Here is a 25,652-nt window from a genome sequence, read left to right as displayed (position 1 = left end):
ATTTATCCTTTGGTTTCCTTTTTTCTTTACAAATCACTGTTTACCAGGTATTCTGGCTAGAAATATTAATTGTATTCCCTTCAGCAAGAAAAAAAAGAAGATTTTAAAAGCGGCCAAGTGATAAATGTTGGATGCAGTCATTGAGTCAGTACCCCAAGTAGCACTCCCTGCTGTTTCATACAAGTGTAAACACACATTTCCGGAACAGATAGTTCCGGAATCATCCGGATTCCGGCAAGCAAGTGTAAACGCACCTTGTGTATGTCTTGTGATGTTTACAAAACATATATTGCATTCCTAAGAATTCCACTGATACTGCTTTACTGTACTTCCATTTTCTAAGAAACCAGCTCTTGTTAAATGCATTACTGTAAACATTTATTATTTAAGCTGCTTTCATGGGGCTAGAGCTTAAAAGGGTTAATATATAAACCTCCCTCCAGCACCATATCAAGACCATCTCACTATTAGGAGCACTTTGTAAATTCCTTTCAATTTAGAGATCTAAGACTGTGTTTTCAGGTTACATGTAAAGTGCCTTGGTAAGTAACTTTAATATATTTTTATGATAATCGCTAAATCTAAATTGACCTAATGTTCACATGTAAATGGTATTCACATGGTCAATTCTAATTTAGGTGTATGTTACCAGAATACAAATTGTACAATAAAGTATCTCTCCTATGGCTCGTAAAAACATGGTCAGACAGCTCTTGTTACCAATTCCTGATAATGCAGATTCAGTGTATGGTTACAGCACATCTTCCAAATGTATTTAATAAGACAAGATGTTGTGTAGGATTCCATTAGGACATTGCTTGTTTGCTCTGTGAATTTTTTTTTGTTCTGTTTGTGAGGCAGGGGTAGTATCTTTATCAAATCGAAGACCTGGTTCTATTTAAAAAATTATAGATTTTTTGGTGGTTTTAAATTAAATAAATTTTAAGAGTCACTCTTATACTGCAGGATACATTTTGGTTTCTGCTTTGCTTTATGTTGCTGGATCTCCCTAAATGACAAATACCAATGTTGTGATTCTGGGGGTTGCATCACCTCTGTTGTCTAATTTGTTGGATAGTTTTCTAGAGGGTTTTTTTTTTTTTGGTATTTTACCATACCGGAAAACACTCACTTCAGACTCCCATCATGAAAGTTCAGGTGATGATTCTGGTGAAATCATCTCCTTCTGGAATCTCTAAACTCCTGTGCAGTCTCCTGGGACACCTTGCCAAAATACGTGCCATTTTTTTTCTTGCCTTCTTGCTCTCGCCACGCAAAACAAAACCGGAACAGATGAACTTCAATGACTGATCGCTTTCAATATGACTTAAACGCTTAAATCCGCTAAAAATGCTTATTTCTGCTAATGAAAACCACGAATCTGTTTTAACTCATGTGCAAAACAACTGCACAATACTTCCCGCAGACTTTCTGAAACCTGTCAAAGAGCAACAAGACAGAAGCTGCCTATTCACGCAAAGCAAGCACAACAGGGTAAATGTGTTTTGTTTCTTATAAGGAGTGAAAGTGATATGGTTGTGTAATAGCATTTCAATGATACAGTACCGTGGTCTTTGCAAGGGGAATACCAAATTGCAACATCAATCTGGATTATACAGGACATCAGTGGTCAAACATGAACTGTGGGTCAGCTGAGGTCTATTCCCCACTGCACTTCTGTGAAAACTGAGGTCAGGATATGTATATATATATATATATATATATATATATATATATATATATATATATAGGAAGTTGTCAGATGTCCGCGAGCATACAATGCTATACGAGTCAGAATACATTTTATTCTGATGACCGCATACTCTGTAATGAAAATCACATAGCTGGACAGCTACAGAGCTGTCTGCCAGGATGAATCTGTTATACAGGGTCAGATGATACTGCTGTGTGGGGGTGGGGGGATTATTTGAATATTACATTTCTTGAACAAGAACATAAGCATCAGTGATTCAGATATATATCACTGAGACTTTTTTAAATTTTGTTTTATTATATTCACATATCCAATTTGTGTCGGGTTTAATATGTGCAAACATTTAAAAAAGAAAAATGACATTACAATAATAATAGCATTAATGCAATTAAAGAAAAGTCAGTTTCTCTTGATTTACTAACCCTTTTTACCTCCCACCGTCTAAGGATAGGCCAGCTCTAACCAAATAGCACCAGTGTCCCTTGTTTGATCTGTTCAGATTCACAACATGGGAGGTATGGCAGGATGCAACGCAAGAACTCTTGAAGTTCCACATTGCCTTCCATTTTTTTTTTAACATTAATCAAAACTAGGCCTGTGTACATTTACATTATCCTTATACACAGAACGCTGTTAGATTTAAAAAAAAAACAAATACAAAAAAAGTTTGGTCCTTCAAAGAAGAAAATATATCTTTTGCTTAAATGGTACATACAGTATAGAGGGGGCATAAATAAGGGTTAACTTCGTCTCCTTTTCCACGTAATTAGTTTTCCAGAGTGTGTGTAGAAGCCTTTCGCTGACTCAGAGGAATGTTCTCCTAGTTCTATGAGAGCTTGCTTTTCAGTATAATTAAAGGAAATGTATGCCTGGGCTAATTACATTATTAATTTTGACATCAGAATAATGATCTTGCATTTAAGCATACTGAATTTCATCACAGCAGTGATTAAAGCTTATGCTTTGCAAGCCCCTACAGATCATTTAAGAAATGCCCATAATATATAATTAGCCCATCTGTTGATGGAATTGAATAGTACCAGATTCAACTGATAAGTTATTACTAAATTAGTTTTTCTTGGCTTACTTGCATATACAATGTTTCTCGATTCTTTTGTCATTACTATGTCACGCTATTTACGCTGTGTATTTTATTTATTTTTATACCCAAAGCGAGATTCCATTATAGGGTTAAAGTTATATGTTTTATGTACCCAAAAGGAGACCCCAATAAGGAGTTTTATGTGTGTGTTTTATCCTTTTATTTTAACATGGTCTCAAGTAACACGGCCATTTAATGTAGTCGGGTGCAAGTCATCAGCACCCCTTGATTAGTTCCCCTATATAACTGTAAACAAAAGAACAGAGAGATTGAACATGGGATGGGATGGGATGGGATGGGATGGGAGGGGGGGAGGGAGGGAAAGAAAACACATTGAAACTGGACTGTGGCCATTTTGGACAAAGAAGACAAGCAGCACTGGAGTCTAAACAACCATTGCATTGAAGAGAAGCAGGAGGAAACAAAACAGCACAACTATAATGCACTGAAGGCTCTACATCAAAGAAAAGAAAGTTAAGTGCTCTTTGCATTGTTGTGACTAAGAGAATACTGTTTCACAACTGACTGCGAGTGGAATTTGTGTTACTTATGTAAGCGTCCCATTTGATGGATGCTCATGTTCTAGTTATTGTTAACAAATTCATAGTACAAAGGGACTGTGAATGGAATAAGTATACTGTTGGACTGGAAGATATCTTGATTGTATTGGTTGTAGTTTTGTCTGTCTTCAGGGCTTGCCTTCTCTCTCCCTCTGTTCCAGAAGAAGGATTGCAGAGAAGACGGACTGCTGTATTACCTGCAGACACCCCGATAAGCGAGGCTCTCGCCTGCCAGAGTTAAGTATCAGTGGCCGGGTTGGAAGACTAATGCTCTTGTAGGGAGGGGCCGAATGCAGGGGGTGTGTGAATTAGCCCCGCTCAGAGTGAGACGGGAAGGGGAGAGAGAGAGTATTAACAACAGATTGTTTTTATTGTTTCTCCAGGATCAATGTCATGGAGGGAGGGAGGAAGCACCCCCTGGAGGCGGGTGTGGGATCTGGATGCAAAGTATTGGCAAGGAGCCAGTTGGACTTTCGTGGGCAAATTAAAGTGTCTGCATTATGGAGAAGACCACTTTGGAGAAGATCTCTTTTTGTCCTTTGAGGAACGAGATACTCTGTGGCCATTGAAGGTCAGCACTATAATGGTATTGTGGACATAATTGATCTACCTTCTAAACAGTGTGGGACATTTTGAAACCCTCCAGTGGTACTAAACTATACTGTTTACTTTCCTGAATACTTACTGTGTGGATATTAAATTATAGCACCCCTAGGAAAACCATTGTTATTTTAGGGGGTATAAGTGTTCTTGTTGTTGACATTTCTTCATAAAAAAAAACAGCTCTTCTGTGTGTTTTTTTGTTTTTGTTTGACACAATAAAGAACCGTTTTACGCACATGTCTGTGTGGTTCCTGGAGTGGTCTGGTGGTCAGTCTGAGATCCAAACAACATGTGGAGTATAGAAGAGAAGGTTATTATAAAAATATATATTTACATGTAAAGTCATCCAAACATAACCCCTGACACACACACACAACTCAATTCCGATCACAGTAGAACATACTTGAAATCAGTGACTGTATCTTCAACTTGATTCTGCTCGGTTGCTTAAAAAGCATTAGCAGTTTGTATTTCGGGAACTTAATCCTGGGGTTTAGAACTTCTTAAGGAGTAATTGTGCTCGGTGACTGACAGTAAATAATGACATGCATGTTCCAAAATGTCATTTATATTGGTAATTTTTTTTTTTTTTTTACACCTTTAATCTGTACTTGTCATGCAAGATCAATGTATGGAAAAACTAAATGCCCTGTTTAAAAGAAACATATTTCTGCTAGTTTTACAAAGCTGACCCTGCAGTGAAAGAGCAAATCCAGAGTCTTACATCAGCAAAAATAACTGAGCAAATCTATTGAGCTGTTTTACGGCTTTACGATACTGCTATACTGTGTCTGTCAGGAACTCCTAACCATTATCACATGTAGTCAGAAAGTGGCATCGAGTCACTTCTGACTAAAATGAAACCAATACATTTTTGTTGTTAGTGGTGAGTAACAAGGTGATACTGAAATTCTCCATGTGAGGCAATTTCAGGTGCACAGCCACCTGCTGAATTGTAGTAATTTAGAAGGTGAAGAGTTTGCTATTTATTTTTGGGCACAGTGAATGGATTTCTTTTTTCTTCTCACTTCCCAATGCATAGGAAGACGGTTCTGATAATTACCGATAGAAAAAAAAATTTATTCTGCAAAGCAGAGTTAGTGAAAACCACACGCTGTGCTTTTTGTGCTGCTGACACATCTGCTGATCACTAACTTATGACTCATCCCATGTGTATGATGCGTATGACCTCCCAGCGATGAGCGTCCCGTTCAAATGTTGGTATGCAATTCAGCCGAATTTATGTCAATACTTTGCCTTGCCCTCAAGCTGAATCTGATGCATAGTGCAGACAGGCTCAAATAAGTGATTGTAGATTGTAGATGAAAAGAGAAATTACCGGTACAATATAAAAGAATAAAACATTAACTGAACACTAAAATTGTTGGGGTGCTGTGCTTCATGTTTGAAATGTGAGGCTGCAAAACGCAGTGCAAAAATATAGGGCCAGCAAGCCTCCTTGTATTGTAAAATATTGTTCTTATTTATTCTTTCTTTTTATAAGATTTTTATGTCATGTTTTTTCCCTTCAATAACCCCTGCCTTATTATAAAAATAATTAATATGATTGTTATCTTCTAATAAAAATACAAAGACACATGATTTTGAACATATGCCTCTCTTCATCCTTGCTTTGTTCAGGGAATCAAACATGTCCACACAGGCTTTGTTTTTTTTCTCCAGAGAATACCAGCTCACATGCCCCAATATAGAGGCCACAGGTGGGAGCAGAAAATCTGATGGGTTTATAGTACCATAGGGACTCAGCTCAGGCTCCCCTCCCCTTTTTGTTTCTCAAGTACAGTTACGGGGATATCTCTTATTATTGCATCCTCCTGAAAGTACCTTCAATTATACCTGATGTTGCTGACACAAAATGCACTTAACCTTCTCTGGACTATCAGATATCATCCGTCATGTCGCATTGTTACCTATAGGAAGTTAATATATGTTAGCCAGCAGAGGCCAAAGCACAGTGATATGGAACAACTGTTCCTTAGTTTTGTAAGTGCTAAGCACATTTTTTCCCAAAATGTCCATGCTGAGCCTGTTGTGACATGTAGTTTTCTTTTCTTTGAGAACAACAACATTCACAGCAATACTGCAATGTGTAGTGCCCCATACAGTTATTTTATTTTTGTATTTCCTGTAAAATCATGTGCTACATATAACAAAAACTGATACCTGGGCTACTACAAAGATCACAACTTTTTCATAAATAACAAAAACATGCATTTTAAATCAAACTAAATCAACAGAAAACATATCTACAAAGGGTGCTACTTGTGAACCATCACCTCTTTGTACTTCATGTGAATGCAACAATGGTTTCTTTACTTTTCCTGAAAGGCATGAATGAAGGTAACGAAGTGCAGCAAAATAAATACCATGTACTAAAACAAAATATCACAAAATGTAATTCAAGGGCATTGTGTTTTAATACACACACACACACACACACACACACACACACACACATCTATCTATCTATCTATCTATCTATCTATCTATCTATCTATCTATCTATCTATCTATCTATCCTTTTGTATTTTATTCTAGTCATTTTTAAAAATGCACATAGTAACTCTGTCCCATAGCCTTTAAAATACATGCTCCCCACAAATCCTTGAATCTGTTTAGCTGCTCATCAGCATTGGCAAAAAGGATGTCAGTGGTCTATAGCCCTGCCTCTCCAGAAGCAGTCTCTCAAGGTTTATTGGTCTCAAGGGTTAATGGTAAAATACTTAAGTTAACACTAACAGAAAAGGAAAAATACAAAATATGTGCGTGGCAAGTCTGGAAACTAATATGCCATACTGCTGCAGTAAAACATTCTTCCTCAGTACCAGCTGTATACCAGCAGTATACATATCTGTGTGTGTCTGTATATATAAATGAATTTTCTGTGCTGTTCAGTACAATAAAATAATCAAGACTAATCTGAGATACCTTTTTGTTCCTGAATATAAATTAAGATTAGATTTTGCTGATTGATAACACAACATTTATATATTTTTAGATAGCTACCATGAAACGGTGCCCTAAAAATATTGGGAATCTAATAAGAAGAGATAGCAGACTCAAACAGAATACAATTAAACAAGTGAAACTTTAAACCAACTGGTATTAACTGAGCTACTCAAATAAGATGCTCAAATGAGGTTTCAATTTATATAAACATTTTGGTCACAACAGTTTGTCAAAACAATTTCCAAATATTCTGTGGCTAATACATAACAGCTCTACAGATACTGTTAAATTCAAAAGTTAGTAAATAAAAAATAAAATTCAAATAAACATAAAATGCCTATAAACTGCCACGCAACTATGACTAGATTCCCTTTATTGGAATCCCAATTGTCCCTTTTTTGTCAAAAACTTTACTTAGCTAAACTTTCTTTTCCTGGCATGTATACACCTTCCAGTGTAAGATAAGGGTGCAATCTGTTTACACTTAAAAGCCCTTGGCACACTGTCTTCTTGGCACTGTATTAACCCCTCCACGTGTGGCACATTCACCCCTGGCACTGTGAGAAAGGCTGAGAGCAGCAGACTGTGAGTAATCTCATTATCTGCATCATGTCTGTATCAATATGAAGTAACAGCCAGCTCCATAGTTGAATACATTCTCCAGTTCTACTCCAATTCTACCCATTCATCTGGATAGATATGTTTCAACCATACTTTCTATGAAAGCTTTTTAGGATTGAAATCTCTCCTGAGAGACATATATATATATATATATATATATATATATATATATATATATATATATATATATATATATATATATATATATGTGTGTGTGTGTGTGGATATAAAGTCCCTGTACACATAGCTGTGTTTTAATGAATGAAAATCAACCTTGGTTAACTCGTCACCCCACGGGGATGTCATTTAGTGTTGACTTATCCAAGGTGTTAACCATGGGTGCACATGAGCCATGGCATTAATAGGCATATAAGTAACAGAACTCACATGTTTACAGTATTTCCAAGTATATTTTTGGATAAATGTACTTATGAAAATGGTTGAAAGAACTGCAGTGAATGAATCAATTACAGTATACAGTACTGTACACACTCTGTACAACTCATAACGTTTGATTGAAATAAGAACTCATAAAATAAATACAACGTTATTTTTGTGAGAACAATCCAACCACAAACTGTTGACTACACTTTTAGGTACTGGCTTGTACTGTCTAATTTGAATGAACGAACGATCCATTTCCAGTCAGAGGTCAGTCACGTGAAACGACAGTCGAGTTACCCACTAGACTTTTTAATAGTTTTTATCTCTTCGGTACCGATAATAAGTGTCGAGTTACGAGTAAAGCGTGGAGTCAAATAAAAAAATTAAGAGGCAGGTGCATATATTTTATACAGAAAAATTTGCAGAATTTAGCGAAAGTGTCGAGTTATCCACCAGTCGAGTTAACTAAGGTGGCTGTAGTTTAATATTTATAAAACTGTTTAATGCTGTTGATAAAGAAGACAACCACATTCTAGAAAATTCTAAAATAGCAATTTATCATACGACTAAAACAACTTTGCATTGCACAGTACCATGCTCTAAATTATTCTAGTCACAAACCCCCACCCCCTCAATCCTATTCCCTCCATTGATCTCCCTTTGTCACCTTGCTGCTTCCTCTAAACAAAGCTGCTTTAAACTGTAGGGCACATGTCCAAACATAGCCCTGTGTGAATACAGAGAAGCCAAGTATAGCAGTTATGCTGTTGCCCAAAACTGGTTGGAGGCACATTAACAGTTACAGAATGTGCTGTGAGCTGAGTGCTATTAACAAGGAGTTGAATCCATGCTTTTGGCACTGCTGACAACCCCATACGAGGCATCAATAGAACACTTGAGCAAAGGGAGATTCATTCATTCATTTATTTATTTATTTATTTTTACAAAGAAGTGCTATTAACAACACAAGCAGATATTAAAAAGTCCCAATTACTGTCTTCCCAGACAGGTACATTATTTTGTTGGTACAGTATGTAGCGCTCCAATAATAAGTTACCATAAATGCTCATTTATAAAATGAACCCTTTTTTATATCATATAGTCCATTATATACATTTTACTTCCAGGAATAACAAATACAGGTAATTGATGGGAACATTTTGTATGAAAGAGAAATTCATGGAAATAATTAAAGTATTACCAAAGTGGATATTATATATCCAAGCATGTTATACACAGCGACATGTTGTATATCATATATAGTGGTACAAGAAATAAATAATCACAGTACTGGAATTAAGACAGCCAGAAAATAAGTGCTATGATGATGTCAATAGGGAATCACAACAGTTGTTGCAGTTAGAATGAAATGTGACAGGTTCAAGCTTTATTGGGTGAGAACTAGACTAATGTTATACTACACTGACTTAAAAGAGTGAGTTATTTAAGCTTTGCCAATATATAAAAATAATAAATAAATACAAAAATAAATAAACAAGTTCTAGTCTCTTAAAGACTTTTTATTATTATGTTTACTGAATAATAAGAATGGTATGTACCATACATTTATTCTCAATATCTGTATTCATTTTATATACAGTTTACAGCATATACTATATATATATATATATATATATATCACCGCAAACACGATACCCCCACTCTGTCTGAGCTCCCTCTGGTCGTACTTAAGTATATATATATATTGTAGCGTTTTGTGCTATGGGGGTGAGACAGACTCGGGGGAGACCAGATGAGGTTCCACGTACTTTTATTTTTTTTTTAATAACACAATGGAACCCTGTTTGGGCCGGGGTTCACGCAAAGTATATATATATATCACCAGGGTCGTTAATATGTTGTATAATCAGTGGACATCCAGCTCATCCACAAAATGTAGTTTACAACAATAACCTCCAACAAGTACATGAACTAATGTTCTGAGAAATAGTGATATTCCCAGTAAAAATATATAAACAGACAACTTGCAGAAACCAGTGCTTTACCTCAAGAACCTCCATTGTTCTTTTCCTAGCTATGGTTCATTAGCTGGCGTGATGACCTCATGTCTTTGTGTTTACAGCCTGTGAGTGAGCATCCCTGCAAGGCTGCATGGGCTGGGATTTGAAAGGAGGTCACTTTCCCCAGTGATGACCTAAATATTTGGTTGGGAGAGGGAGTGGGTCTGAGATCAATACACTATCCATACTTTCCATTCCAGCACCACTAAACACTATTGATTAAAACATGAATTTACAGGCAGGAAGCTCTGTCTTCTTATCTCTGAGTCTCTCAGTAAGTGTTGGAGGAGATAAAGAGAAATGGGAATTGATGCTCTTGGGACAGACGACTGGTGAATAGGATACAAACATCTGTTAATCTGTATCTCCTGGAAAATAACCTGAAGAATGCTGGATTCAATGGAACTGCATTCCAAAGCTGTGCTAGCGAAACGCTTGCTGCACATGCTTGTTCTAACCCAGCATGCTCAAGTTAAAATATCCTTCTTTTGATAGCCTGTTTTGCAGCTTCAACAGATGGAAAATTATGAAAACATCTGGCATTTGTTTAAAAAGATATGTATCGTCAGAATTGTTACACGATTAATTGATTACACAAGAATACAGCTGACTGCCAACCATACAAACATACAGCAAGCTACTGTATTACCACCAGTCCCAGTTTGATATTTCCTGTAAGTTGATACTAAACTGTAACAGTAAATTGTACTATAGTCAGCATTTTGACATTCTTCTGCTCCAAGCGCCATCTTCTGGTTACAATGCAAACTGCAGCTTTGGGTCCACATTACAGTATAGAATGTTGTTCAAATGAGTAAAGTGTAGTGAAAAACACACTTTACGTTGCTTATTTCTTAAGGTACTGTTCTTGATGCCCAATACAAGTAGATGCAGAAAGTTCAGTACAGACTCTGGGTGGAAACCAATTATCAGCAACTTTTCATTTTAAAATGATACATAGTGTTCATATGTAAAAATACAGTAAATGATTAATGTAGGTGAACTTTAAGAAACGTTGGTTATGTATAATGCATTAATTGCTCAGGACTTCCCCGCTTCTTATTCCTAGGTTTTTTACAAGAGGGGTCCAGATTTTCCATAATGCAAAAATGTCTTCTGTCACTTGTTATATATACTGGAATAAAATGGATTTTATTAACTGATCAGCTGTTTTATTTATACATTTTTTAAACTTTTGTTTTTTTTTGCAGTGATTCTTAACTTTATCTTTAGATTAGGCCTTGAAAGGTAGGGTGTAATTAACCCAGTCAGCATAAAGGTATGCTTTCAGAAAAAGGTGCTATAAATCCAGGTTCAAAGCAATCCATCAGTTTGACAATTTGCTGGAGGGCTGTTTAGGTGCAACCCACAAAGAAACTGGTTATGACTTGCATCACATAACAACTATTTTATGTTAGTTATCTTGGAGATTTTTGTTAGCTGTGCAAAGACTAAGGCTCTTAGACATGACTTCACCAAACAGCTCAACCAAAATAATAAAAAAAAGAGCATGCATTAATGCATCACAAGCTTCAGTAGAGGTGGACATTTGTTTTGGAAATCTTCTGCCCTTCAGTCAACTTTGTGGACCATGTTACTATTCTTTACCATGTCGACTCGTCATCCAAATCCACTTGCTGGGCTGTTGTATACTGAAATTTGTTAGAGTCAGATATTGAACTGAATACTTAATAAAAATAAATCAATAAAAAAAAAATGACTCAGATGTTTCCTGTAATTCTATTTCTGTGTTGTTAAAAAGAAATATCCCAGATCTTTGAAAACACTTTCTGGAATGAGCCTCTTGTTACTTATAAGAAAGTATTTTACTTACAGTATCTATCAAATGTTGAAACAGAGTGTTAATAAACTTTCATTGTGGGCTGTCGTTGAGAGCTGTCAGAAATATCATTTTGGCGGTGAGTTCTTTATTGGGGGGGTCTTACTTTACCATACCACAGTGGCATTCTAAAGCGAGCAGAGATATTTTGATATGAAGTAGGACTAGAGGCAAAGATTGAAACAAGGGAAAGGACTCTGTCAGGAATGGGTGAAACAAAGCAGAGTGGGAATTCCTAGTTACTAATTTTTGTGAAAGTTAAAAGTGAAAACGGGCCATTAGGTTCCCATGATATATATATATGGCTATATATGCATGGCTATATACAATTAAAAAAAAATTACTTTATTTTTGGTATACATGTTTAGCAAGCTGTTGTTGTAAAGTATTTTGCTGTTTTACCATGCTTTTACATAGTTATACTGTGCATTGATCATAGTTCACCCTGGTTTGCTACGTTTTTTAACATGCTTTACCATATATAGCTGGTCTTTACAATCGACAGTACTTGCACACTTAAGTTACCGTCTTTCCTTTGCTGTCTTCCACAACAAAATCTCTATGGTCACCAGTGTTACCAGCTCTGTGGTTTTCCCGCGGAACTGGGCTACTTTAAAAACACAGCCGCAGGAAATATTAAGGAGTCGTGGGTTGATAATGTAATTAGATTGGTGGTATAACTTTAAATGATTGAACTGTTTTCATGTTCGCAATATTATTTGGGATACAGTACCAGCATTAATATTTCAATAAAGGGATCACGCTGTAATTTGGCTGTAAAAGCTTTTGATTGTTTTTTATGCATCAGTCTATGTGTTAATAATAAGCTTGCTTTCAGTTAAAACAAATAATTGTGCTATTTTTTTGGCTATTTTTGACATGACTTTGGGTTAAAAACTCTGCAGAAATCTGGCAACTCTGATGGTCACAGGCAAATTCTTCTGCGTTTTTTGTGTGTAGGCATTTTTTTTACATTTTGCCACAATTCTGTTTTAAATCCCCCGTAGTTCAACTGTAATACATCTTTAAATCCCACTAACAAGCCTCCATTCTTTATTGCAATTCTAGTCTCCAATAGAAATGTAGGAATGTGCTGTCACTCAGTAGTTGGGGCGAGTTTAAAGTATTCCGAACGAATCAATGATAGCTACAAGTCAGGAAGGCGGGACATTGCCCAGTAGCACTGGGGAGTGTATTTATTATAATTATTTTTATAGTAGGTTTTATTTTTTAATGGTTAAAGGGTAAAGTCAACATGAATTGATTAAACATTTCCACAGTTTTTTCTGTGTTTTCTGGTGTTTATTGGCTATCCACCGATTTAATTTTTTTTGTATTGGTGGTGTTTTATCGGGTTTTATCGGTTAAAACCGAAAATCAGAAGCCCAAGTTATAATGAAAGACCCAGACCCCTTATTAGTCTATTAGAGTATGTGAGCCAAAGGAAAGCTAAAAAGGTGGGGCTTCCCATACAACACATAAATGAGGTATGCCAGAACAAATCTTGACCGGTGTGTACCGGTGTTTTAAAAATCAACACATTTTGATCCCTGAGTGGCTCACCCAGTTAAAACGTTGCTGCTGGGAGTGCAGGATGAGTCACACAGCTTGGATGGCGCCAGTTCGTGTCTGGGCTTTCCAATGAGGCCGAACTCTGCTGGGGAGTCCAAAGGAGGCGTCACATGGGCTCTGACAGTCTGGATAGCTCCGCCTAAAAGCAATTCTGGATTTAGACTTGTGAGATAGGTAGACGCTCACATGCCCTCAGAATGTCTGTGCTGTGTGGGGACTCACTGCGGAGAGGAGAAAATATATAATTACACATTCCAAATTTGAAGAAAATAAATCCAAATAATAATTGGTCACTTTAAATTTTAAGAAAAAAAAAATAAATCAACACATTTTGGAAAGCTCTTATAAAGCTTGGATAACTACCAGAAGTTTTTCAAAACTTTTCAGAACCATTTACAGCTTTCCAACACTTATGAGAAACCATAATTGCAAGTACAATTTATAAGATAAAAATATGTGAAATAATTGTCAAAATGAGTATTGCTCTAAGTGCAATCGTGGTAAGCTATGGAATGCTGAAAATAGTAAGGATTTGCCATGTTGGATTGTCATAAGTAGTATGCATCTGACTTTAAAAAGTCATAATTATTTAAATGAGCAGCTATTAGCTAAGGAATGAGGTCTTCTGCATTTCTTACAGTTATGAATACCTGAAATATAAATCGCTGTGTGAAGCTATTATTACCTTTTCACCAGTCAATTGAAAAGATGTTCACTGAACAAAGGCCCTAAAATTACACAATGCATTATTAACCTCAGCATGAATTACCTTTGAATTATATGAGCTTGCAATAAATGAAAACCGTAAACCTGATTTTTTACATTTTTTTTAATGCAATATGGATCAATTCGGTACAATACAAATCTATTATTACAGATAAAAGGGGTTATAATTTTTTTTTATTAAGTGAAGGCCATTTTCAAGTGGCATATTCATACAGCTTCTTGGGAGTTTTAGCTACTGAAATGATTTACCTATTGTACTATAAAGTATGTTAATGAAAATACAAGTATACATTCAGTTCATTGAATATTTTATTTTAATTACCCATTTTTGGCAAACATTTTTGCATGTACTGTAGTAATCTCTTCTGCAGGTCATGTTCTCCTCTTTGTTTAATTCAAGTGCAGCTATGGAAAGAGCTCACTTGTGAGTCTTCAGTGTCATAACTACACAACTAATAACAGCATGCAACGCTTTATATAATCTTCGGTTTGACATCTGCAACAAGACTTAATCCTGTTTGAATAAACATCTTAATAAGAATTTGGGATTGAAAGAGCTTAATACATAAAATCACGTCTAAGTGACTGATGCAATTAGCAGTAAATTGTAATTACACTAATTAGACATCACATTAAGACACTGGTAATGACAAAGTGAGCACTCTGTAATTGAATGGAGAAATTTTGAAAACATGCTGCTCACACTAATTTCCTAAATGAGAAAATTTGTCTACAGTATGACAGCATTCTACACTTGAACATGACTATCAACAGCTATTTGCGCTCAGGTTTTCAAAATGCAAATCAACTGCTCGATTGGGTGTAGAACCATTAAACAAAACAATAACTTCTTTGCACTAGCTAAACAATGCATGATCAAAACCTGTGAATAAAGTGGACGACAGTAACAGTGGCGGAGGAAGACAATGATGTGGACCCTGACCATAAAACATGCCAAGTCAAGTGTTCAATATTTTCAAATATTTTATTCTCAGAATGTTAGCATGTATAGAACAGTATATAACTACATGCTTTTCTACTCAGCTACTTGAATTGCATTTTGAGTGCAACTTCCAATAATGCAATCATTTTTTTTTCCAGTCAGAAATACATGCATGTTCTTTTGCTTTACTTTATTTTGGTGCCCAGCAGCACCAGTTAACAGCTTCAATGAACAGATGAATCTTGCACACAGAATATAACTGCAAAAGACTGCTGAACAGTACCCCAATACCTCCCATGAAGACAGTAGGAAACTGTTTTGCGAAATTGAGAGACCGCTAGGCTAAAGTACAAGAGGTAGCGGAGTTCGAAAAAGAGACGCAAACATAAAACGAAACATAAAACACAGTACGTACCAGCCTCCATGCAAAAACAGTGACGAGAGAAGAAACTCAAAAGTTAGGAAGCTAATTGTAATTCAAATAATAATAATAAAAAAACTAAATGAATAGCAGTATCTGATGAAACGAGAGAGAAAAAAAACATAATTGCTGGCACTGGTAGCTACAATGTTATGAATATGGAGGTGACATCTACAAATATAAATGTGAAGGATGTTATCACTGTTCATTTTTTTTCTCAAAAACTTTTGGACCTTTCTAGGGCCTCTGAGTGTGTGGGCCCTGTGCAATTGCCCAGCTGCATTGACTGTTACTCAGCCACTGGACAGTAATACCTTTTCATTACAGCATGGTGAAAAATAGGACCGGTTGAAACGAATCCACAATTCATTCCAAATTCATGTGCACATTTGACAGACAGGTTGCTTCCAGTACCCTATGTATTTAATTGTACCAAAACCCACTTTTGATTTGAGCTGAATAGTCCACGTTGTTCCATGAAAGTTATAATTATAAAAAGGGCGTGCTATGTGGTTGACAGTTCTATTTTTCTCTCACCTGAGGGGAAGAGAGTACCTTCTTTGGAAAGAATATGTAACTTTATCTCTGTGTCATGCAAAACAGGAATGCTTTGAGTATATATATATATATATATATATATATATATATATATATATATATATATATATATATATATATATATATACACACAAAAGATGAAATGTGGCCTTTGCCAACAGTAAGTTTCTCATAAAATAATAATAAAAAAAATAATTACAGACTAAATCTTTCCAATTCCAATCAAAGCTGACCTTGTTTGTGCTTGCTCTTTCAAAGGAGGTGATACAATCTGGACTTATAAAAGTATCTGTAAAGGAATTGCTTTATTTTAGCTTTGAAGATGTAATTATGAATACATTACATAAATTCTATTTTTTATTGTTATTTCCAAATATCAGACTGCAGGGGTCTTGCATTCTCTTGTAGCCCTGGGATGTTGTGTAGGATGGTGCATGGTAGTTTATGAGTTACCAAGGGGATTTCAGGTAATTGTTTTTGCCAGTGTGGCTCCTTTTGTCCCTAAAACCAGGTTGTGTGTGTGTGTGTTTAAATAAAAATGTAAGATTGCTTTAACCCTTAAAAATAAAAGTCATCTAAGTTCAGTAATCAAGTGAAAGGCCAAGTAATAGGGTCTGACTGCTATTGAAAAGGTACTGTAAATCCAAGAAACTTATCTTGAAAAGCATTTCTGGTTCATTTAACATTTTAACTTGGGACAATTTATAAACAAATACTCAATATTTCAAACGACAAAACCCCTGATTTGATTATTTTGAGTTTTGCAATTAATAGATGTTTTTCCTCATTTTGTCTTTGTGTCCAATTATTATTTTACTGCTGATTTTATCCCAATTACCAAAACCAATGCCCAATAGCTTTTTAACCCTCACTGCAGCAATTCCCTGAGCTCTGAAGGACAAAGGCAGCCCTGCTTGTGTGTACTTTTAAGTTCACTGTGTGCCTGGCCAGCCAGGTTTGCTGTGGTGCAATAAGGAGTCCCCAGTAAGGACCTCCCCACTTTGCCCAGCCAGGATGTGAACCTGTGCTTTATGACTCATCAGGCACACCATGTGGCTGTGCTTCTACCAGGTGAGCCATTTGGGGACCCCACTTTTAGGAATATTAAACTGTATTTTGAGTCACTTTACAGCTATATTGGATTTTGCTTACCCTTTACTAGAGCAACTCAGATTCTGGCATGCTGTGTGTCACAGCTAACTCCATTACTTTCTGCCCTAAGCCCATCACTCTGCCCAATGAACCAGTCAATACAGATATACATTGACAAATAGGAACCCACTTATTGTCCAGCTGTGGCTAATTTTGGAAAGTATTGAAGCATTTCACACTATTATAACTTGGGTCCATCACTAACTTTGTTGTCCTGAGGTGTTGTATGTAACTGATAAGAGGTTGTGAACTTAGGGTGGAATATAAAAACAAGTCCAGTAATGATGCAATAAATCTGTTTTTAAGTCATGCTCCTTGGCCATTTGGAGAGTGGTTTTCCTCCTGGGGACGGCTGCCAACTACACAGCTTGCTGAGCACAAAGAAGTATCCTGGCAGGGCACTAGCTGCAAGGAAGCCTTCTCCCAGCAGAAGACATTTAGGAAGGATATCAGAATTCCTCTTAAGGGATAGGGTACAAATCACAATGTCTAATTTTATAATTCTGTTTCTTTATTTGTATGAAAGTACATAAATGTTCCATATGCTGGATAAAATAAAGAACATTGTTTAATCATTCTAGTTAGCTCACCTAGTCATTTTCTATTAAATATTGAAAGATTAATGTGACTGTCCTATGGTTATGTGTCTACACTGACCATCTGAAGTATGTTAGTGGGGTTCCAAAGTCTAAATGAAATGCCTGATCGGTGACATCGTCAGCTTGACCCCAGAGATCTTGTATTGGACATGGTATGACACGTCACATTTAGCAGCAATGTAACTAAAAGAAATGTTATTATGGAAGCCATTGTGTTTCTTTCATTTAAAATATATGTGATATGTTAATAAGTGTGAAATGTATCATGAACTCATTATTACCTAATCAGAATTCAACAGAGTATATTTGTACAGTCAGCACTGCCTAATTGGGATACTGATAGTCAGGATTTCTGCTTAAATGGGATACAACTCTGGGAGGCAGTTATTCCCAATGCTATTTATGTTATGGGACGTCACTCAATTTAATTGGGAATCGGTATTTTCAAATGATGAACAGAGAAATTTTTTAGAATAAGTCAGGTTGCGTGAGAACGTGATTACACTGTGACTTGCGTAAATTGCGTTAGCCACGTTGAGCTCTTGAAGGAGGAGTTGCCCGTGGTTCCTCAGGATGCTGTTGCAAACAAAAAGTTGCCGTGTTAACATCGCAGGAGCCTCACTTTGTGATAAGATGTGATTTCATTCTTTTTCATTTCATGAAGAAATTGATTTTGTTTAGGAATAAAAAGAACATTGACTCTGATTATATATTTAACATTTAATCATAATGTGATGTGATTTCATTATTTTTGTTTTACTAAGAAACAAAGCGGTGTTGACTGTAATTCACAGTGGTGCAAATTTGGTGCTATGGCGCCAGAGTTGTAACCAAGTCATTTTTGTCAAGTCCCAAGTCCCAATAGTCAAGTCTCAAGTCACAAAGGTCAAGCCTTAAGTCAAGTCTCAAGTTACAATGGTCAAGTGTCAAGTCTGTACCATACGCATACAATATATCAACTTCAAGAAAGTGCAACAGAAACTTCACGTATTATTGTGAACTTTGAAAACATGCTTTATTTGCAGAGCAGGATATAGCCACAGGTGGTATATGCTGTCTTTACAGACAAAGCTGCAGACAGACAGTCGTCACGGTATGACATAAGCTCATCCACTTGCAGCAGTTGAGCTAAAAGTCCCCACCTCTTAAGCAAAACAAAAAGAGACTTATAGGGTATTATATTTCAAGAATATTACATTTGATAGAACTCTGTCACAGAGTCTTGCCCCATGAGGCCGCATTATGATTCCCCCATGGCTAAAAACACGTTCTACGGGAGAGCTGGATGCAGGCACTGCGAAGACCATCATCGCAGTGGGGAATAGCTCAGAAAGAACCTTCCTGTTGAGGAACCAGAACTGGAGACAGGTTTGCTGGCTGTTGCAATCACATGTCAGAGGGAGACTATTGCCCTGTGGTGTAGGGATTTTAAGGCAATTGTTACATCTATTTGTGCTCCTATGATGATGTTTTAATCAACCACAGGCCAGCATTTCCAAGCACTGATTCATATATATATATATATATATATATATATATATATATATATATATATATATATATATATATATATATATATATATAACATTTTTTTTTTGTTTTTTTTTTTAATGGTTAAATGTTATTGTTATAAACCATTATTTCTTGTTCATAATCAAAAAAACTTCAATAACATGTTTATTTTATTTTAAATTGACCAATGTAAATACTTATGTACTACAGACATATACATGCAATTGTAAACAAATTAAAATATTATCATAGAAACATAACCATAGAAACCCAACATAGGAGCAATATTCCCAACAGCATCTAGATCCCGAGTCTCCTTGGATACCACTATTAAAATACATGGAACTCCTACATAGCTTTTCATTGTAACAAAATTTGATTTATATACATATTTCATTTTTGATTTTATGACTCAGCCTGAGGAATCAGAAATGCAACAGTGTATTAATATTCATTTGAATAATCTGTTGATCTTGGCCTGGGGTTACAGGGAAGGCTGCACTGGTTTGGGGATAGTTTACCTTATAGCACAACAATGACCCCTACTGGTCAGGTGTCTGACAAGGCCAGGCAGAGACATCCAGAGTTGGCAACTCCTGTTATTTAGGTTTGGCAGATGAATTACAAGTGATTGACAGTAGTGTTTGTTGAATTTGTTTTGGGAATTTGAAATTGGGGGGGGGGGGGAAATCTGTACACGTATGGAAGTACACAAGCAAACAAAATATTTCAGAGGGGAATAACATAGGTATGATTTAAAACTAGTAACTCATAATATCTGTCTTTGCCTTTGCACTGACTGTTTTATGATGATGTGTTTTTTTAGGAATAGATACTTTAGCAGGTGGCGCATACTATGTTAACTGCAGGTTTATTTTTTGGAAGTTTTTTCTTTTATGAGGAGCAAACACAATATGGTAGTAAATCACCTTTATAAATATTTTTTTTTGGAACAGACTGTGGTTCTTTATGAAAGATCATAAAAGCTGTTGTAATGCAATACAGACAGATATATCCAGGTTAACAACAGGAATGTGAGTTACCCTTGCATATGTCAATTAAAAACACATCCTTCACGCAGAATCTACAAAAAATAATAATAAATAAATAAATAATAATAAAAAAAATCATAATTTCACTGTTACAAATAAATTTGTGATTCCTGTTTTTCAGTCCTCGATTATTGGCATAGTCTTCCATTATTTACCTTGGGCGGCTTCCTAGATGTTTTCTGATTTGCTGTAAATTTAACAAGGCGGGTGTTGGATATAATTGGCACGCACTGTAGCTTGTTTGCTGACCTGGCTCCTGCCCCATTGATCCTGTGGGTTTCAGCTGGTCATGAAAGGTAACATTGCCAGTCTGCTGCCCAATTAACAGGTTTTAATAGTATATTTAAGTAAATAACCCAAGTCAGCTTAAAATACTGTACATCGTTCTAAATTATGAGGGCTTTATTGCACTATTTTGTGCCTCGTTAATAAAAAAAAAAACAACAACAAAAAAAACCCAAAACACTAAAACAACAACCCTAGTTATTCAAAAAGTTTTGCTAAAAAAAACTCTTAAATCAGTGTGGCAAGACACATATAGCAGTTATGCCTGTCTTTGCAATATAAAGAAGACAGAGCTCTATTCACATTTCTGCTCATACACTTTTCTCTTTTTGATGGTAAACGTATATCATCTTGCCCTGTGAACTGGAAGGTTTTGCAACAGTGAGACCTTGGACTACTAGAAGAACATGGTTTACTTTGTAATTATATCAAACACATAAAAAAAAAAAAAAAAGGCTGATGTTGAAGGCACTGGTGTTACATAAAGCAAACATGTAGACTGCCACCTTGCTAATGCTGATTTTTAAAAATAATAAATTAAATTGATTTGAAAGATTTTACAGCCATTTTGACTATTTTTATTTCCCTGACAACATAAGATACTTGTGCACATTTTATCTTTTTTAAAGGATCGTACACTGTGGGGATCCAAGAGCAATGAAGAAATGTATGCAACCTGAACAGAAAAAGCAATTACTTTATACAAGGGCTGCATGCTGTATAAGTGTGTTTATAATTAAAAGTGAACTAAAAGTTTCTGCATTAAATGAGTAGACTGACAGCACTGACAGGTTTGTTGCCTTAGAATGTAAATTCAAGTCTAAATACAAATCCTACCCAGCTTGGCCATTTCAGCCACATAAACAGCATGGATGTATCCCTATTACATTAAACACACATATATATATATATATATATATATATATATATATATATATATATATATATATATATATATATACACACATACTGTATAATGTGAAGGCTATCATAGGTGTCACTGTAGAAACTCGGTTCCAAATCTTGCTCTGGTCACAAGTAAAATGGGACATTAGTACACATCCAAACCATCACACATTGTAGCCACATTGTCAGTCTCAGCCTAAGAGAATCCCTCAACTGAATGGCAGGTGCTGTTCATGCTACAGTATCAAGAGCTTTATTGGCTGTGGCTCAGTCTCCACAACAACGGATTTCCTATGAACTCCACAGCTGCCAGTCTCTCCATATTCCTCTATGGAAATGAAAAAATACTATGATGCTTGAGGCTTTGTCGCAGAGGCACTGCTCATGTTTGTTTCTATTCCCCACATCAACTGTAGTAGTTTGTCGCACATAACTGGGTTAGTTGACATAATTCACCACATGCAATTATATATTAACCATACAAACATTTCATATGGTACCGTTGTGCAGGAGTGTAATACCCACACCTACCACATGAGTGTTGGCGTTGGAGAACCACCACTGGATAGTATATATATATATATATATATATATATATATATATATATATATATATATATATATATATATATATATATATATGTGTGTGTTCAAAATACAATACAACAAACAGGTTTCCAATGAAAGGATTTTTATTTTTATTTTTAAGCAGTCATATTTTGTTGTAATAAACTCTCTGGCAAAACTAAATACAAGGTATTAACGATTCGATCCATTAAAAGTAACAGTATTTGTATTTGTATTTTTATTTCTGTGATATTAATAAGCTTCAAGTGGGTTACTGTTCGTGCTTGGAAGATTATTATCAGCATCATAAAAGATCATTAGCTGTTATGAGTGAACAGCCTCCACTGGGAGGCAAAAGCTGTTTTCAGCCAGCAACAAACATTAAAGCCAGAAGTCAAGCTGGCGCCACACATCATCACAAGCAGCTTGTTTGAAACTGGGCCAGGTTACATCACTGCTGCTATTTCCTGATGTCTGTTTTTGTGTCAGGTTTGACCCCTGGCTCCTGGCAACTGTTATTTTAAAAGCCACATTTCTATTTAGATACATTGCAGTAGCACTTCTGCATTTGTTGGTGTTTGTTTTTGAAATTCACATATTTATTTTAAACTGATTGACATTGGGAGCTCCTGGTGTTTATTTACACTGTGGTTCATGTTCTATTCTCAGAGGCACTGGAAGGCCCAAGTACTTTTTAAATAAAGGGCATGGACTCATATTTACAATCTTTGATGTAGATACAGTGTGTGCTATAGATACAGTGTGTGCCTGTGGGTAGGGTAGTCCAAGATTAGTGCTAATCAGGTTCTGTGAAACCAGTTGTAAGAATTTCAAAGAATATCTTTAAAGCCAGCCTAGATGACTCTAGCACCAGCTGGAATTGTTGAAATGTATAATCAGTATAATTGATAGATTGTGGAATATTTGCAGAGTTTTATAAATTTCTAAGAAGTGGTTTGCAAGATACAGCCATTGACAGCTCAGTGCAGAAACTAAAGTAGGTTAATGTGTGCTATATCGACAGTGTGTAATGCAATACAAGTGTCGAGGATAATAAATGCTTTTTGTCCTATGCCTTTACTAAAGTAACTCTAACCGTTACATTACTACTCAATGCGTTTGAGGTCATACGTTACTTTATATTATTGTAAGGATGCTGTAAAAGAAAGTTCTCCAGCAAAGTGTTGCGGTTCGATCACTGGCAATGTAATATGACTGATTAATTAGACCAGACACCCCTTCCACAACACCTATAGTGAGATGAGATCATGACACTCAAGCACTTACATTCCTCAGTTCATTCATTTCAAAAGGAGGGGTTTCGTTAAAAAGCAGGCACTTGATTTTGAAACTAAGATTTCTGAAACTTACTAATTAAAAGTCTTTACTCTGTTAAGGGATTATTAGACCATTTATCAACAGTGACAAGACTGATCTTAATACATTGAAGCTTGTTATCTATATACGTTGTGTATATAGTTAAACAATCTTTACATGCAACTATTTAATCATTACTAATATATTAGAACATATAATAAGTACTGCTTTAGACAAGTTGCAGCATAACAGTATGTAAAAAAAACCCGAAAGCGTCCAAAATGGAAAAACAAATGATTCTAGTATCCCACTGATCTTTAAAAATATTTACAGAATCAAAGAGGTCTGCTGCTTGAGAAAGTAATTAGCATAAAACACTCCCTAATGCATTGTCAGCAAGTCTACATCTGGTAGGGATCTACGTTCATTTAAACACACTGTCAAACTATCTAATGACACTCATTCATCAACTGTGCTTTCATCCTTTAACGTGATAATAATACAAATGTCAACGATTGATAACTGTGACTCATTTAAGTATTACTCTTCTGAATTAGTATGAAATTCATTATGCATTATTAAAAGAGGCTACTCCTGAAACCAAGCCACCACAAGACTTCAGACAGGTACTCCTTTAGTGGTTACAGTTTAATTACCTGTAAATGAAAGATGAATCCACTCTATGGATTACACCCTTTAATAGGGTTCTTACACAATTCAGAACAAGACACAAACTCAGAAATGTAAATAGGAGAGAATGAATAGAAAAATCAAATACACATTTTCCTGAGCTGCCTGAAATAGGTTGATGACTATTAAACTTAAAACAGGCATAAACAGTAAGAAATAAAAACTGATAATAAATAATGCAATTCAATCAATATAATTGACCACTCTGAGAACTAGGAGGTAATTACAGTACATAACAAGTGAAAGATAAAAACAAGCAAAAAAAAAAAAAAAAAAAAAACACCTTAACAGGAAACTTAATATATTTCTGTATGTGCAAGACTTTTGCTTATACCTGAATCTGCTTTTAGCACAGAAATTCTACATTGTGAGACCTGCCATTGCTAACATACAAACTATAAAAGCAGAGAAATCAACAAAGACAGCTGGAGGAGGAGAGCTCCACGCTCCACGTTTGAAGTTGAGCTGAGCAGGTTTGTAGAAGAAATAATAATAATTCAGTTGGAGGCTAAATAGCATTTCTGTTTCAAACATGTACACAGCCTCTTTATAGTGTAAAGGGAGTTTCATGTAGAGCATTTTCATTTGATCCAAAAAGAACAGGTTCATTCTGTCCAAGTAGTCTAAACCTGGATCAAAACAAATCCAGAATACTTCAGTAGAATACTGTGTTTATAGAACCTTGTCTTTTTTTCAAATCTGTTTTTAAATGGAGGATTCCATACGCATTTTTATTCTACCGTATATTTAGAAAAAGATATACAAAATAGAAACCTTACAAATTATACTGTACTAGATTCTCCAGTAATATCCAATGATATAAATGCCATATGCTTTCCTCTCATTAGCATAACAGGTTTCCTGTCTATCATTTAACCTACAACTGTAGATCCACTCCTTATGCAGCTAGTATACTGTAGGGCAATAGATGACATCCTGTGAAATCCTAATTCTTGCTACACGGCGTCTACATTGTTGTCACCTGATTCAAAGTAAACATAAAGCAATGAAAATGGCACAAAAATGTATCTTAATTAAAACGATTGATTGGTGTTGGCACCAACATCACAATTAAAAAACAAAACAAAAAAAACCAAACCACCAAACATTGTTTTATAGATGCATTTAATGTTACAAGGGCAAATTGTACTTGTGCTTAGTTGCAAGACCAGGCAGAAGAGATCCAGCTATGGCCAAAAGTTTTGCACCACCTATAATTTTATGATTGAGACATAATTACAAAGGGTGATACAAAACCTTTGGCAATAGCTGTACATTTCTTTTTACCAGATAGGTGGGCGAGCCTTTGTTAATTATTATTTATATTCTGATATTGCAACACAAAAGGTATCATAATAATAATAATAATAATAAAAGCTTGCCCTCTAGTGGTCATTTTATGTATACACAAAGCAAGTAAAGCAATAAGATTTTGAATACTGTATACAGTAATACCTGTACTTTCTATTTCTGAATGCAAGTAAATGAGGCAATAAGCAATCAACTGTTTTAATCTGCCAAAGAAAATATTACTGTT

At 35.6% G+C, this 25,652-nt stretch overlaps 1 long non-coding RNA gene across 1 annotated transcript; it reads left to right on the top strand.

The window, feature by feature from the left end:
• The first annotated feature begins 357 nt into the window (after nucleotides 1-357).
• LOC121322245 lies at nucleotides 358-4,410 on the top strand. The gene is made up of 3 exons (XR_005951009.1): nucleotides 358-542; nucleotides 3,538-3,612; nucleotides 3,760-4,410. It is a non-coding gene; the product is annotated as an uncharacterized LOC121322245 (long non-coding RNA).
• Nucleotides 4,411-25,652: the final 21,242 nt, after the last annotated feature.

The sequence above is a fragment of the Polyodon spathula genome, chromosome 10 (genome assembly GCF_017654505.1).
Source record: "Polyodon spathula isolate WHYD16114869_AA chromosome 10, ASM1765450v1, whole genome shotgun sequence".
NCBI lineage: Eukaryota > Metazoa > Chordata > Actinopteri > Acipenseriformes > Polyodontidae > Polyodon > Polyodon spathula.
The sequence above is the reverse complement of the archived record's forward strand: the minus strand, read 5'-3'. Positions and strand labels throughout refer to the sequence as shown.